General features: G+C 37.8%; 1 protein-coding gene across 4 annotated transcripts in view; it reads right to left on the minus strand.

Annotated features, from left to right (window-relative positions):
- Nucleotides 1-16879, minus strand: part of ARHGAP20 (Rho GTPase activating protein 20) — a 191242-nt gene that overhangs the window by 15744 nt on the left and 158619 nt on the right. The gene's annotated exons all lie outside the window — the stretch shown is intronic.

Raw genomic sequence — 16879 nt, forward strand, 5'->3', positions numbered from 1 at the left:
GAGGCATTTGCATTTGATTTGGACTTTGAATGAACAAGACTTCAACAGAGCATCTAGCATTGTGCCTTGCACCTAGTAAGTACTCAACAAATTCTCAAATAGTAATTGAATTAAAGAGAGATTTAGGTGGGAAAAGACAGTGTGAACAAAATAGGCAAAAGAAAGGTCAACAGTGAATCATGATTAGTGATTAATTTTAACATAAAAGTTAATGGATTTGCATAGGATTTGATTCTTAAAAAGACAGCTCTCTAAAGTTCTTTTTGGACTGCTCCACTGCCCACCCCCTGGCCCCTAACACACTCAGATAACAACTATAATCTTTGGACAAAATTAAAAAATATAAAAGCCTACCTGAAGGCCCTAAGAATGACTCACTGAAAGAAGGCAGATACTGGAGGTAAAGTTTGACAGTTGAAACAATGGAACGGTGTGGCATTGGATAAGTTTCCCATTCTTGCTGGTTTGAAGAACTACAGAAAGGAGATGGAGGTAACCACAGCAGCTGGAAAGTGAGCTGGGGAAATCCCAGAGAGGAGAAAACTGAATACTGGGAGCCCCAAGTATTGTGGATAAATTCTGCCCAAACCTCTGGCTGACCCCTGAAGCACACGTGTGGAGCAAATTCAAAGCAGCCTGCAGCTCACACTAACAGAGCTGAGACTTAAGGAGCCATGACATTAAGGAGCCAGTGAGGCTCCCACCAGGGTTGGACACCGTTCTCTCCAGTGAGAGTGCAGGGTAATCAGTCGTCAAACTCTGACACCCAGCCAAGCTATCAGAGATGATTTACTATTCAATATTCTGATAGTGGAACACTGAAGGAGGATCTTTTCAGGGAAGACATGGTCAGCAATGTCACATGCTAATTTATAAAGGAAGTGTTTTATATTATTTGCATACTATCACATAACAGCATTTTATTTCCTCAGAATAACCAGCTTAAACCAAATACTACTAAAGCCAAGTTGTGGGAGAATACTCAAATACATAACATTTTATCAAATGGCCTTCACCATCATCCACCCTTGGCTTCCTTGGGATATAGTAAGTGCATAATCAATGTGCACACATACAGGTGTAGAGGTCTTTGGCTCTGAAGTCAGGGGTCCAGTTAGACTCCAGGTTCAGACACTTATTTGGGCAACTTCCATAACCTCATCTCTCAACTTTAAAATGAGAATATTATCCATACCTCAAAGCCATACTGAGAGGATTAACCTGGATAGTGTATGAAAAGTACTACTTTGCCCAGGGCATGGGTCATGGTGATGTTGATTAAAGCTGCCAAGACACCAATCTCCTGCTTATATCCATTCTCATTCTTAATTGGGGTAATAGTCTTCAGGAAATATGTAGACAGAAAGGAACACCAGACTCTGCTAACCAAAGCACTTTGTTCCTGCCCTGACATTCCCAACCTCCATCAGTTTAAAAAACACAAAGGAAACTAAACCCATTCTTAAATCCAGGAGGGGTTTCTGATTGTCTAGCAATGTCGATCTTTGCAAATGTGTATTTAATATGTATGTTTCTATGTTGCATTTAATATGTATGTATTTAATATGTTTATATATGTGTAATGTATATGTTGAATAGTTGTATTCATTCTAGTTTCCTTACTCTTACCTGGTTCATCATTTCTAAAACTGTCAGAGTTATTATATATTTTTAGCTTTCATACATTTCTAAGAATGCTCTATCATAGTTACTACCCAGCTATCCTATGAGTGTTGACAGAGGATAAAGTAGAAATTGAGAGACCTGCACTTTCTCAGAAGAAATACAAATGCTTTCAGCTGCAGCCATGCTTTTTGTTATGTAGAACATTCAATTTTAGAATTCATGTTCCTTCTGGGACTAGGAGAAAAAATTTAATTAAAGTTTATTTTCTTGCAGAACTTTTAATGCATAGCTCTTACTTTCTAAATGTCAAATGCTGGTGAAAAAACATGCTATTGCTATAAAAAAATATAAGGGTGATATAAATGTAAAGCAAACTAAATTCATGTAAATTTTGATTTCCTAAACAGCCCTGGCAAGATTCAAGTCAGTGTTTCTTCATGCTTAACTTAGGGGACTGAATACTAACAATGACAATTTTTAAAAGTTTGTGCTTATAGAATAATTACAACAAAAAGTATTAATTGGCAATGCAGGAAGATCCAGAACTTATGTCTCAGGCACATACCAAATTACATCTTTACATGGAATAATTTCCTCTGAGAAAACCTTAAAATGAGTGAAGTGACTCCTTCACATAAGGCAAACAAGAGTGAAACCACACTGAAATAGTTAGGAAAGGCTGAGACACAGTTTTGCCATAAACCCCACCCTGGTGTGGTAACCCACAATCAGGAAGAAACTCAAAATTTGGAATTTTTCCCTGAGAAGAGAAGAGCTCATACCCCACACTGGGCATCCAACTTTTTAAGACTGGCACCTGAGAGATGAGCTCCCAAACATCTGGCTTCTTATCCAATGGGCCTCTCCTCCAATGAGGTATCCTGGGCTGTGCCAAAATGATTAACAGCTCTTAAAAGGTATGCAGATTTACCTGCACCAGGGCCCAGTGCAGAAGCAGCTCTGAAAAGCATCCACTGAGACCTATACCAAGATGCATTATAATTAAAATGTCAAAGACAAAGAGAAACTCTTAAAAGCAGCAAAAGGAAAACAACTTGATATGTTGTCCCCATAGGACTATCAGATTTTTCAGCAGAAATTTTACAGGCCAGAAGGGAACGGCATGACATATTGAAAGTGCTAAAAGAAAAAAAATACTTTACATGGCAAAGTTATTATTCAGAATTGAAGGAAAGGTAAAGAATATTCCAGACAAGGAAAAGGTAAAGGAATTCATCAACACTAAACCAATCTTACAAGAAATGTTAAAGGGACTTCTTTAAACTGAAAAGAAAAGGGCAGTAATTACAAGAAAACATGAATGTATAAGTCTCAATGGTAAAGGTAAATATATAGTAAAGTAGTAGATTAATCACCTGTAAAGCTAGTTTGAAGGTTAAAAGACAAGAGTGGTAAAGATACTTAACTACAATAATTAGTTAAGAGTTACACAAGATAAAAAGATGTAAAAATGTAACAAAAACACAGAAAACTGGTGTGGGGCTAAATATGTAGAGCATTAGAATGTGTTCAAACTTAACTCGGTATCAAGATAGAATGTTATAAATGTAAGTTGTTATATATATAAGCCTCATGGTAACACCAAATAAAAACCTATAGTAGATAAGCAAAAGATGAGAAAGGAATCTAAGCATACTACTAAAGAAAGTAATAACCACAAAGGAAGAAAGTAAGAGAAGAAAGGAACAGAGAAACTACAAACAGAAAACAAATAACAAAATGGTAATAAGTACATACCTATCAATAATTACTTTAAATGTAAATGGACTAAATTCTCCCATCAAATGACAGAGTGGCTAAATGGATAAAAATACAAACCCATCTACATGTTGCCTACAAGAGTCTCACTTCAGATATAAGGACATATATGCACTGAAAATGAAGGGATAGAAAAGATATTCTAAGACAATGGAAACAAAAAAGAAAGAGTAGCTATACTTACACAAAATAGACTTTAAAACAAAGTCTGTAATAAGAGACAAAGTAGGATATTACACAAGCATAAAGGGATATATATCCACAATAGTATATTATATTTGTAAATTTTTATGTATTCAACATTGAAGCCCACAAATACATAAAGCAAGTATTAACAAACCTAAGGGGAGAAACAGGCAGCAATACGATAATAGCAGGGAACTTTAATACCCCACTTAAATCAATAGATAAATCATCCACAGAGAAAATAATATGGAAACACTGGCCTTAACACATTAGACCAGATGTACTCAACAGATATATACAAAGAAACATTCCATCCAAAAGCAAAAGAATGAACATTCTTCTCAAGTGCACATGGGAAATTCTCCAGAATAAATCATGCTGAGTGACAAAACAAGTCTTAAAATTTAAGAAGACTGAAATCATATAAGGCATCTTTTCTGACAACAGTGGTATGAAACTAAAACTCAATTATAATAAGATAACTGGAAAATTTACAAATACATGGAGATTAAACAAGATGCTACTGAACTGATGAGTCAACAAAGAAATAAAAAGAAATAAAAAAATGCCTTAGACAAATGAAAATGGGAATACAACATACCAAAACTTATGGGATGTGGCAAAAGCAGTTCTAAGAGGGAGGTTTACAGCAATAAATGCCTACCTCAAAAAAACAAGAAAAATCTCAAAACAACAACCTAGCTTTATACTTTATAGAACTAGAAAAGTTAGAAAAAACTAAGCCCAAAGTTAATAGAGGGAAAAAAATTATAATAAAGATCAGAGTGAAAACAAACAAAATAGAGACTAAAAAGACAACAGAAAAGATCAATGAAACCAAGAGCTGGTTTTTTAAAAAGATAAAAAAAATTGACAGACTTTTAGCTAGACTCATCACCAAGATAAGGAGTGGACTCAAATAAAATCAGAAATGAAAGAAAAATTACAACTGACACTATAGAAATATAAGGGATTATAAAATTACTATGAAGAATATATACTAACAAATTGGACAGCCTAGAAGAAATGGATCCAAATTCATAGGAACACACTGTTTTCCAAGTGAATGAAGAAATAGAAAATTTGTACAGACTAATTACTAGTGATGAAATAGAACCAGTAATCAAAAAACTCCCAACAAACAAAAGTTCAGGACCAGATAGCTTCACAGCTAAGTTATACTAAATATTTAAAGAAGAATTAATATCTGTTCTTCTTAAACTATTCAAGAAAACTGAATAGGAAGGAAAACTTTCTAATTTCTAATTTGTTCTACAAGGCCAGCATGATCCTGATACCAAAACCAAAGACACTACAAGAGAAGAAGAAATTACAGAACAATAGTACTGATGAATATAGATGCAAAATCCTCAATAAAATATTAGGAAACCAAATTCAAAAATACATTGAAAGGATCATTCACCACAACTAAGTGGAATTTATTCCATGGATGCAAGGATGGTTCAAAGTTCACAAATCAACCAGTGTGATACACCCATTAACAAAATGAAGGCTAAAAACCTTATGACCATTCAATAGATACTGAAAAGGCATTTGACAAAATTCAACATTCATTCATGATAAAAACTCTCAACAAAGTGGGTATAGAGGTAGCACAGAGGGAACATACCACAACATAACAAAGGTCATATGTGACAAACCCTTAACTAACATATTCAATGGTGAAAAGTTGAGGAGATGAAAGTTTAAGATTAGTAATGAGACAAGGATGCATGCTCTTCCCACTTCTATTCAACATTGTATTGGCAATCCCAATGAGAGCAATTAGGTAAGAAAAAGAAATAAATTACCCAAATTGGTAAGGAAGTAGTAAAACTCACTGTTTACAGATGACATGATGCTGTATATAGAAAACTCTAAATAGTCCACCAAAAAATTTTAGAATAAATGAATTCAGTAAAATTGCAGGAAACAAAAACAATATGCAAAAATATGTTGCATTACTGTAAACTAATAATGATCTATCAGAAAGAGAAACTAACAATCCCATTTACAATTGCATCAAAAGAATACCTAGGAATAAATTTAACCAAGGAGGTGAAAGACCTGTACACTGAAAACTATACAACACTGGTGAAAGAAATAGAAGACATAAATAAATGGGAAGATATTCCATGCTCATGGATCATAAGAACTAATATTGTTAATATGTCCAAATTATGCAAAGAAATCTACAGATTCAGTGCAATCCCTATCAAAATTCATATGGCATTTTTCACAGAAAGAGAAGAAACAATTTTAAAACGGGGAAAGGACAATTTATTAACAAATAGTGTTGGGATAACTGGATAGCAAAAGAATAAGATGGATCACTGTCTTATACCATACACAAAAATTAACTCAAAATGGATTCAGACTTGAATGTAAGATCTGAAACCATAAAACTCCTAGAAGAAAACATAGGTGGTAGGTTCCTTGACATTGGTCTTGGCAATGATTTTTTGGACTTGACTCCAAAAGTGAAGGAAACAAATAAGTGGGACTACATCAAACTAAAAATTAAGTTTTTGCCCAGTAAAGGAAACTATTAGCAAAATGAAGAGAGAACTTACTCAATGGGAGAAAATATTTACAAATGATATATCTGATAAGATGTTAATATCCAAAACATACAGTGAACTCATACAACTCAACACCAAAACAAAACAAAACAAAACAATTTGATTAAAAAATAGGTAGAGGATCTGAATTTTTCTGAAGAAGACATACAGATGGCTAAAAGACACATGAAAATATAAACATAACTAATAATTAGGGAAATGTAAATCAAAACCACAATGAGGTTATAATCTCACACCTGTTAGAATGCCTTTTATCAAAAAACAAAAACAGGTATTGGCAAGAATGTGGAGAAAAGGGAACCCCTGTACTCTGTTGGAGGGAATATAAATTGGTGCAGCCACTATGGAAAACACAATGGACTTACCTCAAAAAAGTAAAATGGAACTGCTGTATGATCCAACAATTCAACTGCTGGGTATTTATCCAAAGAAAACAGAAACACTAACTCAGGAAGATAAAAGTACCCCATGTTCATTACAGCATTATTTATCATAGCCAAGATATGGAAGCAACCTAAGTGGCCGTTGACAGATGAATGAATAAAGGAAATGTATTATATATGCATGCAATATGTTATACAGCCACAAAAAAGAATGAAATCTTTCCATTTGTGACAACATGGATGACTCTTGAGGGAATTAACCTAGGTGAAATAATTCAACCAGAGAAAGACAAACACTATATGATCTTACTTATATGTGGAATCAAAAAACACCCAAAACAATGTAAAAACACCAAGCTAGTAGATACATAGGAAAGACTGGTGGAAGGTGGGAAAAATGGGTAAGGGAGCAAACAGTTATAAAATAAACAAGTCATGGGAGCTGTAATGCATAGCATCACAACTATAGTTAACAATACTTTATTGCATATTTGAAGTTGCCAAGAGAACAAATCTTATGACATAAGAAGAAAAAATAACTATGTATGGTGATGGATGAAAACTAGACTTACTGTGGATGTTAATTAGACTCACGGCACAATTTATACAAATATCAAATCCTTATGTTGTACAACTGAAACTAATATAGTGTTGTATGTCAATTATACCTCAAAAAAACATGAAAAAATTCAATTGCATCACTGTATTTCCCCAGATTAAGAATACTCCTCCTACCCTCAGAGTAGGAATATATACGGGAGAATACTAGGATGATAGGGCAAACAGAAGAAAATGTTGTGTCCTGTATTTTACCATCTACCATAAAATCTCAGTCAGGCTAGCCCTGGGTGTGAAGCAGATATGAAAAGAGCCTGCTGTGAGAGTAGAACTGGGACTTCAGTCGGGCAAGAACCCCCAAGAGCTACTTCAGACCATTCCCAGAAAGCTCCCACTTTAATCCCAGAACTTTTCTGCTCCACTCATTTTTCAATAATAGCTGTGACAAGTCACTAAATCTTATTTAACTTCTCTGTTCTATATGCTGGAGTAAGCCCTGCTATGAGTTCCTTGTTTGAAGAAGCTCACAGTCAAATGAGACATGTAAACAAATCATCACAATGTAATTTTTAATGTGTTACACTAGAGATATGTATAAAGTGTTCTAGAGATACAGAGAAGGGGGCAACTACCTGCTTGAAGGAACAAAGAAAGATCTTCCAGAAGTTATATTTGAGTTGGGTCTTGAGGTCAGATCTTTAACATCTATAACCTGTACCTCCAATTAACACTAGAGCTGTCTCACTGGGTGCTAGCCACACTAAGACTGAGTTACAGTGATCTAAGTCACAGGGGTAGCCTTCTGAGAGATCTATTGCTACTCTGTTTTTTTTTTTTTTTAATTTTTTTATTGAAGGGTAGTTGACAACAGTATTGCATTACATTAGTTTCAGGTGTACAACACAGTGATTCAACATTTATATACATGATAATTCTAGGTACCAGGTATCACCATACCAAGTTGTTACAATATTTTGACTATATTTCTTATGCTATACATTACATCCCGGTTACTTATTTATTTTACAATTGGAAGTGTGTTTAAATATATATATATATATATTTTGTGAGGGCATCTCTCATATTTATTGATCAAATAGTTGTTAACCACAATAAATTTCTGTATAGGGGGGTCAATACTCAATGTACAATCACTAATCCACCCCAAACCTAATTTTCGTCAGTCTCCAATCTTCTGATGCATAACAAACAAATTCTTACATGGAGTACAAATTCTTACATAGTGAATAAGTTACGTGGTGAACAGTGCAAGGGCAGTCATCACAGAAGCTTTCGGTTTTGTTCATGCATTATGAACCATACACAGTCAGTTCAAGTATGACTATTCATTTGATTTTTAAAATTGATTTATATGTGGATACCACATTTCTCTATTATTATTATTTTTAATAAAATGCTGAAGTGGTAGGTAGATACGAGATAAAGGTAGAAAACAGAGTTTAGTGTTGTAAGAGAGCAAATGTAGATGATCAGGTGTGTGCCTGTAGACTATGTGTTAATCCAAGCTAGATGAGGGCAATAAACATCCATGTATGCAGAAGATTTCTCTCAGAACATGAGGGGGGAGGTTCTAAGCCTCACCTCTGCTGCTTCCCATTTTCTCACCAGATGGCCCCCTGCGACTGTGCCTGTCTTAGGTTGTTCCTCCCTTGAGGAATCTTACCCGTCTCTGGCTAACCAGTCATCTTCCGGGGCCATACAGGGAAATGTTAAGTTGGTAAGTGAGAGAGAAGCCTTATCGTTTGAAAGGTTAGCTTTTTACTTCTTTGCATATTTATGCCCTGTGGCTTCTATGCCCAGCATTTGTCTTGAGGTGTCTTTACCACTTGGAAGAATTATGATACTCGGTAAATTCGACATGTGGCATGAGTTCTATTTAAAGGTTGTGATTAGGTAGGAAGAAGAAAAGCTATAGAAGTAGCAGGCAGAAGAAAACCTGGGAAGATTGATTATTTCTTTGACATATCTTCTTGTAGAGTAACTTCAGCATGGATAGGTTTTAAACTACTAATTAAATTGTGCACACACATTAACATAATAGGAATATAGTTACCTAACCAAAGCATACCTGTAATTACCAGCCATCTCCAGTGAAACCAAGAAAACCAGTTAGGCACCTTAGGCATTTGTGAAAACTTATCTGTGATATGGTGGATATTGTCCGACTGAACTTAAACAGTCTGAGAGAATTGAGATAAACTAGAACAACCCATTCCTGGGGACTGTTCATATCCCGTATGTTCTTTTAACAATAAATAGTCTGTGGTTGTAAGGTTTTGGAGTGCTACAATTTGCACTTCTCCTAATTCTTGGTTGAGTTCCAACAGTATAGATCCAGTCCAATTTTTGTTTTACTGTATGCACAGGCCAGCTTAGATATCTCCTTCCTCATTCCCATGGCAAGTCCAGGAACTGGTGGGATGAGTGTATCTACACCTGTGACAGTGCGTGGATCTTTGTTGGAGTTTTTTTTTTTTTTTTTTTGCTGATCATCTTCTGTCATGAGTCTTCCCGAGAGTGCTGATGTTGGAAGTTCTTTTTCATATCGTATCTTAGTTCATTTTCGGGGTAGCCAAATTAGGCTTTGATCCTCTGTATAAACACAAACAGACCCTTTGCCTACACTTTTATAGGCCCTTTATATCATTGTGTAGAACTCATTAGAGGTCACCACATAGGAACTGCTTTTTTTTTTTAATCATTAATCTACACTTACATGACGAATACTTTGTTTACTAGGCTCTCCCCTATACCAGGTCCCCCCTATATACTCCTTTACAGTCACTGTCCATCAGCATAGCAAACTGTTGTAGAATCACTACTTGTCTTCTCTGTGTTGTACAGCCCTCCCCTTTCTCCCACCCCGCTATGGATGCTAATCTTAATACCCCTCTTTTTCTGCCCCCCCTTATCCCTCCCTACCCACCCATCCTCCCCAGTCCCTTTCCCTTTGGTACCTGTTAGTCCATTCTTGAGTTCTGTGATTCTGTTGCTGTTTTGTTCCTTCAGTTTTTCCTTTGTTCTTATATTCCACAGATGAGTGAAATCATTTGGTATTTCTCTTTCTCTGCTTGGCTTGTTTCACTGAGCATAATACCCTCCAGCTCCATCCATGTTGCTGCAAATGGTTGGATTTGTCCTTTTCTTATGGCTGAGTAGTATTCCATTGTGTATATGTACCACATCTTCTTTATCCATTCATCTATCGATGGACATTTAGGTTGCTTCCAATTCTTGGCTATTGTAAATAGTGCTGCGATAAACATAGGGGTACATTGGTCTTTCTCATACTTGATTGCTGCGTTCTTAGGGTAAATTCCTAGGAGTGCAATTCCTGGGTCAAATGGTATGTCTGTTTTGAGCATTTTGATGTACCTCCATACTGCTTTCCACAATGGTTGAACAAGTTTACATTCCCACCAGCAGTGTAGGAGGGTTCCCCTTTCTCCACAGCCTCGCCAACATTTGTTGTTGTTTGTCTTTTGGATGGCAGCCATCCTTACTGGTGTGAGGTGATACCTCATTGTAGTTTTAATTTGCATTTTTCTGATAATTAGCGATGTGGAGCATCTTTTCATGTGTCTGTTGGCCATCTGTATTTCTTTTTTGGAGAACCGTCTGTTCAGTTCCTTTGCCCATTTTTTAATTGGGTTATTTGTTTTTTGTTTGTTGAGGCGTGTGAGCTCTTTATATATTCTGGACGTTAAGCCTTTATCGGATGTGTCATTTTCAAAGATATTCTCCCATACTGTAGGGTTCCTTTTTGTTCTATTGATGGTGTCTTTTGCTGTACAGAAGCTTTTCAGCTTAATATAGTCCCACTTGTTCATTTTTGCTGTTGTTTTCCTTGCCCGGGGAGATATGTTCAAGAAGAGGTCACTCATGTTTATGTCTAAGAGGTTTGTGCCTATGTTTTCTTCCAAGAGTTTAATGGTTTCGTGACTTACATTCAGGTCTTTGATCCATTTTGAGTTTACTTTTGTATATGGGGTTAGACAATGGTCCAGTTTCATTCTCCTACATGTAGCTGTCCAGTTTTGCCAGCACCATCTGTTGAAGAGACTGTCATTTCGCCATTGTATGTCCATGGCTCCTTTATCAAATATTAATTGACCATATATGTCTGGGTTAATGTCTGGATTGTCTAGTCTGTTCCACTGGTCTGTGGCTCTGCTCTTGTGCCAGTACCAAATTGTCTTGATTACTATGGCTTTATAATAGAGCTTGAAGTTGGGGAGTGAGATCCCCACCTACTTTATTCTTCTTTCTCAGGATTGCTTTGGCTATTCGGGGTCTTTGGTGGTTCCATATGAATTTTTGAATTATTTGTTCCAGTCCATTGAAGAATGTTGCTGGTAGTTTCATAGGGATTGCATCAAATCTGTATATTGCTTTGGGCAGGATGGCCATTTTGACGATATTAATTCTTCCTAGCCATGAGCATGGGATGCGTTTCCAGCTGTTAGTGTCCCCTTTAATTTCTTTTAAGAGTGACTTGTAGTTTTCAGAATATAAGTCTTTCACTTCTTTGGTTAGGTTTATTCCTAGGTATTTTATTTTTTTTGATGCAATTGTGAATGGAGTTGTTTTCCTGATTTCTCTTTCTGTTGGTTCATTGTTAGTATATAGGAAAGCCACAGATTTCTGTGTGTTGATTTTGTATCCTGCAACTTTGCTGTATTCCGATATCAGTTCTAGTAGTTCTGGGGTGGAGTCTTTAGGGTTTTTTATGTACAGTATCATGTCATCTGCAAATAGTGACAGTTTGACTTCTTCTTTGCCAATCTGGATTCCTTGTATTTTTTTGTTTTGTCTGATTGCCGTGGCTAGGATCTCCAGTACTATGTCAAATAACAGTGGGGAGAGTGGGCATCCCTGTCTAGTTCCCGATCTCAGCGGAAATGCTTTCAGCTTCTCGCTATTCAATATAATGTTGGCTGTGGGTTTTTCATAGATGGCCTTTATTATGTTGAGGTACTTGCCCTCTATTCCCATTTTGCTGAGAGTTTTTATCATGAATGGATGTTGAACTTTGTCAAATGCTTTTTCAGCATCTATGGAGATGATCATGTGGTTTTTGTCTTTCTTTTTGTTGATGTGGTGGATGATATTGATGGACTTTCGAATGTTGTGCCATCCTTGCATCCCTGGGATGAATCCCACTTGGTCATGGTGTACGATGGTTTTGATGTATTTTTGAATTCGGTTTGCTAAAATTTTGTTGAGTATTTTTGCGTCTACGTTCATCAGGGATATTGGTCTGTAGTTTTCTTTTTTGGTGGTGTCTTTGCCTGGTTTTGGTATTAGGGTGATGTTAGCTTCATAGAATGAGTTTGGGAGTATCCCCTCCTCTTCTATTTCTTGGAAAACTTTAAGGAGAATGGGTATTATGTCTTCCCTGTATGTCTGATAAAATTCCGAGGTAAATCCATCTGGCCCGGGGGTTTTGTTCTTTGGTAGTTTTTTGATTACTGCTTCAATTTCGTTGCTGGTAATTGGTCTGTTTAGATTTTCTGTTTCTTTTTGGGTCAGTCTTGGAAGGTTGTATTTTTCTAGGAAGTTGTCCATTTCTCCTAGGTTTCCCAGCTTGTTAGCATATAGGTTTTCATAGTAGTCTCTAATAATTCTTTGTATTTCTGCGGGGTCCGTCGTGATTTTTCCTTTCTCATTTCTGATACTGTTGATTTGTGTTGACTCTCTTTTCCTCTTAATAAGTCTGGCTAGAGGCTTATCTATTTTGTTTATTTTCTCGAAGAACCAGCTCTTGGTTTCATTGATTTTTGCTATTGTTTTATTCTTCTCAATTTTATTTATTTCTTCTCTGATCTTTATTATGTCTCTCCTTCTGCTGACCTTAGGCCTCATTTGTTCTTCTTTTTCCAATTTCGATAGTTGTGACATTAGACCATTCATTTGGGATTGCTCTTCCTTTTTTAAATATGCTTGGATTGCTATATACTTTCCTCTTAAGACTGCTTTTGCTGTGTCCCACAGAAGTTGGGGCTTAGTGTTGTTGTTGTCATTTGTTTCCATATATTGCTGGATCTCCATTTTGATTTGGTCATAGATCCTTTGATTATTTAGGAGCGTGTTGTTTAGCCTCCATGTGTTTGTGAGCCTTTTTGCTTTCTTTGAACAGTTTATTTCTAGTTTAATGCCTTTGTGGTCTGAAAAGTTGGTTGGTAGGGTTTAAATCTTTTGGAATTTACTGAGGCTCTGTTTGTGTCCTAGTATGTGGTCTATTCTGGAGAATGTTCCATGTGCACTTGAGAAGAATGTGTATCCTGTTGCTTTTGGATGTAGAGTTCTGTAGATGTCTATTAGGTCCATCTGTTCTAGTGTGTTGTTCAGTGCCTCTGTGTCCTTACTTATTTTCTGTCTGGTGGATCTGTCCTTTGGAGTGAGTGGTGTGTTGAAGTTGAATGAATGCATTGCAATCTATTTCCTCCTTTAGTTCTATTAATATTTGTTTCAGGTATGTTGGTGCTCCTGTATTGGGTGCATATATATTTATAATGGTTATATCCTCTTGATGGACTGAGCCCTTTATCATTATGTAATGTCCTTCTTTGTCTTTTGTTACTTTCTTTATTTTGAAGTCTGTTTTGTCTGATACCAGAATTGCAACACCTGCTTTCTTCTCTCTGTTGTTTGCTTGAAATATCTTTTTCCATCCCTTGACTTTCAGTCTGTGTACATCTTTGGGTTTGAGGTGAGTCTCTTGTAAGCAGCATATGGATGGATCTTGCTTTTTTATCCATTCTATTACTCTGTGTCTTTTGATTGGTGCATTCAGTCCATTTACATTTAGGGTGATTATTGAAAGGTATGAATTTATTGCCATTGCAGGCTTTAAGTTTGTGGTTACCAAAGGTTTAGGGTGAGCTTCTTTACTATCTTACTGTCTAACTTAACTCGCTTGTTGAGCTATTATAAACACAGTCTGATGATTCTTTATTTCTCTCCCTTCTTATTCCTCCTCCTCCCTTCTTCATATGTTGGGTGTTTCGTTGTGTGCTCTTTTTAGGAGTGCTCCCATCTAGAGCAGTCCCTGTAGGATGCCCTGTAGAGGTGGTTTGTGGGAGGCAAATTCCCTCAACTTTTGCTTGTCTGGGAATTGTTTTATCCCTCCTTCATATTTAAATGATATTCGTGCTGGATACAGTAGTCTTGGTTCGAGGCCCTTCTGTTTCATTGCATTAAGTATATCATGCCATTCTCTTCTGGCCTGTAGGGTTTCTGTTGAGAAGTCTGATGATAGCCTGATGGGTTTTCCTTTGTAGGTAACCTTTTTTTTCTCTCTGGCTGCCTGTAATACTTTGTCCTTGTCTTTGATCTTTGCCATTTTAATTATTATGTGTCTTGGTGTTGCCCTCCTTGGATCCCTTGTCATGGGAGTTCTGTGTACCTCTGTGGTCTGAGAGGCCATTTCTTCCCCTAGTTTGGGGAAATTTTCAGCAATTATTTCTTCAAAGACATTTTCTATCCCCTTTTCTCTCTCTACTTCTTCTGGGATACCTATGATTCTTATATTATTCCTTTTCGATTGATCACTCAGCTCTCTTAAAATTCTTTCATTCCTGGAGATCCTTTTATCTGTCTCTGCATCAGCTTCTCTGCGTTCCTGTTCTCTGTTTTCTAGTCCATTAATGGTCTCTTGCATCTCGTCCATTCTGTTTTGAAGTCCTTCCAGAGCTTGTTTTATTTCTGAATTCTCCTTCCTTAGTTCTTGCATATTTCTCTGCAAGTCCATCAGCATGGTTATGACTTTTGTTTTGAATTCTTTTTCAGGAAGACTGGCTAAATCTATCTCCCCAGATTCCTTCTCTGGGGAAGATGTAGCAGATGCCGAAGCTGTCTGGGTTAGTCTTGTCTGGATCATATTTTTTTGCCTTTTCATGTTGACAGGTGCTATTGACTGTCAGCTGGGAGGGCCAAAATTTTCACTTGCTACTGGCCTTTCTTTACTGGGACAACTGCGACCCCTAGTGGCTTGTGTTGGGTAATTGCGTGTAGACTGGCTCTTTGTGTCTTGCCTGGCCGGAAGGGAGAAATTTCCCTTTCTGTGGGCGGAATTTGTCTCAGGCTGCTTCTCTGCTTTCGCAGCGCCTGGCTGGGTAATGGATGGGGGGGCTGCTTGACTGTTTGCCTCCGTGAGGGGTCTCAGAGCTGTTGCCCAGGGAGTTAGTGCACCCGGTTTTACCTGTAATTTCCAGCTGCTGTACTGTGACCTGGGTTGTTTCCGTCCAGCTGTTAAATCCCTGTCCCTTTAAGACTTTCAAAAAGCCCCCGCTTTTCTTTGTCACAGGGGCATCAGCTTCGGCACCCGCTCAGAGGTCTTACTCCCTGTTCCTCCAGTATCCAGGGCCCCCTGGGCACGTACTGTGTTTGCGCTCTGGCCCGGATGGCTGGGGCTGGGTGTTCGGCAGTCCTGGGCTCCGTCTCCCTCCCGCTCTGCCTATTCTTCTCCCGCCGGGAGCTGGGGGGAGGGGCGCTCGGGTCCCGCCGGGCCGGGGCTTGTATCTTACCCCTTTCACCAGTCGCTGGGTTCTCGCTGGTGTAGCTGCAGTCTGGCCACTGTCCTGCGTCTTCTGGTCTCTCTTTTAGGGCTAGTTGTGTTTGTTGTATTTTCAAAAGTATATATGTTTTTGGGAGGAGATTCCCACTGTCCTACTCACGCCGCCATGTTGGCTCCTGCTACTCTGTTTTAAGTGTAAGACTAGTTAGTAGGAGCTCTTCCTCACATGGATGCAGAAATTTAATAAACAGATTGGGGATGACTATGTTCACCCAAGATTATTTTGGTTAACATATATTTTTCTTAAGCTAACCAGAGAAAGTTTACTTTACAAAGGGAGATTTGGAGTTTTGTCTTTTTTCTAGTTGTGACTTATTCATTATTCAGATGGTTTGAAAATAATTTTAATTGTTCATGGCTAGTTTTGATGGTCTAATTTTGTTAGGAATGTTAGGTAGAAAGATAGACATGAGCAGCTAGAAAAGGGAAGATAAGGTTCAAAGAAAAAGCTGCCCAAACTCTGCCCTGGTAGGGGTCCCATGTGAGGACAACAAGGCTTTGCATGGAGAGAACCTCCTTCCTAACCAGATCCCAACAGGGGCACAAATAGTTCTTGGGAGCTAAGAACTGCCCCAACCACACCTCAGCATGAGGAAAGCTCACTGAGAGGGATGACTATATAGAAAGATCTGTAAGTCAAATAACCCCACCTTGTCAGAGGGATGCCTCCTAACCAGAATGTAATATATAGATAGGCCTTCTGCTTAATAGATCAGGGCCTTTGTCTATCTTTATTCTAGCCTGTACCTCCTTCAGAGTGTATTCAAATAAAACTTTCACTCTGCTTTTCCACCGTGTCTCTGTCTTTCAATTCTTTGTTGTGGCGGAGACAAGAACTGAGAACAAACTCAATTTGTAACATATTTGGTGCCAGGACTCTCACTGTGACTCAGATTGCCACTCCTGGTAGGCTGCATGCACCTTGCCCCCTGGCTGGAGGCACTCACTACATACTTATTCTTTGGGAATCCTTCCCCCTCCTTCTCTGTCTCTTGTAGGCGAAATAGCCACAACCTGAGGACATGGCTTGAGCAATTAAATGCCATTAGGGTGCTTGCCAAAAGCAAGACTCCTTGTGATAAGATGTCAGTCATGGACTGGGGAAGATTGCATTAGGCACCCCATCAACTGCAAGGAAGTGTTCGTGCCACGGAGGCACACTGTAG

Source organism: Manis pentadactyla, chromosome 13 (genome assembly GCF_030020395.1).
Source record: "Manis pentadactyla isolate mManPen7 chromosome 13, mManPen7.hap1, whole genome shotgun sequence".
NCBI classification, from domain to species: Eukaryota; Metazoa; Chordata; class Mammalia; order Pholidota; family Manidae; genus Manis; species Manis pentadactyla.